Below are 1216 nucleotides of genomic sequence, written 5' to 3' on the forward strand. Positions count from 1 at the left end.
AAAGAAGGCCACTATATACTGGTTAGGGGAAAAATTCAAGAAGAAGAGGTAATACTCATAAATATGTATGCACCAAACATGGGAGCACCCAACTATCTAAAGTAAGTCTTCATAGACATGAAAAATCTAATGTCCAATACCACAGTCTTAACAGGAGAACTTAACACTCACTTCTCCCAAAAAGATAGGTTAACCACACAAAAAATTAGCAAAGAAATAACAGAAATGAACCAGAGCTTGAAACAAATGGACTTGGTGGACAAATACAGAGTGTTCCACCCAAGCACAGCTGAATATACATTTTTCTGAGCTGCACATGGGTCATTTTCTAAAATAGACCACATACTGGTCCATAGCTCATGCTTAAGTATATGCAAGAAAACAGAAATTGTCCATGCATATTATCTGACCACAGTGCAATGAAACAGGAAATAAAAAACAAAAGAAACCAGAAAAAAACTTTAATACATGGAAATTAAATAACACACTACTTAGCAATCAATGGGTCACAGATGAAATTAAACAAGGAGTTCAACAACATCTACAATTCAATGAAAATTGAAGCACAACTTATTGAAATTTATGGGATACAATGAAAGCAGTTCTCAGAGGGAAATTCATAGATATGAACTCACACAATAGGAAAGCAGAACGGGAACAAATAAATAACCTAATCCTACACCTTCAACAACTAGAAAAGGAAGAACAAACCAAACCCAGAGCCAAAGACAGGAAGAAATCATAAAGATTAGAGGAAAAATTAATTCAATTGAGATGAGCAAAACAAGTCAAAGAATTAACAAAGCAAAAAGCTAATTCTCTGAAAGATTAAATAAAATTGATAAGCCCCTAGATAACCTCATCAAAAAGAGGAAAGAAAAAATTCAAATACAAGCAAAAAGGAATGAAAAGGATGTAATTACCACAGACCCAGTGGAAATTCAGAAGATTATCAATAGCTACTTTGAGAATCTTTACTCTCACAGGATATGAGACATAGAAGAAATGGACAGATTCCTAGAAAGGTACAAATTACCACAACTGAATCAAAAAAATATAACCACCCTCAATAGCCCAATAACAGCCAATGAAATATGAGATGTAATTAAAAACCTACCGGTAAAGAAAAGTCCAGGTCCAGATGGATTCACAGCTGAATTCTACAAGACATTTACAGAAGATGCAGTCCCTATGCTCCTCAAACTCTTCCATGAAA

Source organism: Octodon degus, unplaced genomic scaffold, assembly GCF_000260255.1.
Source record: "Octodon degus isolate 3935 unplaced genomic scaffold, OctDeg1.0 scaffold00186, whole genome shotgun sequence".
Lineage (NCBI taxonomy): Eukaryota > Metazoa > Chordata > Mammalia > Rodentia > Octodontidae > Octodon > Octodon degus.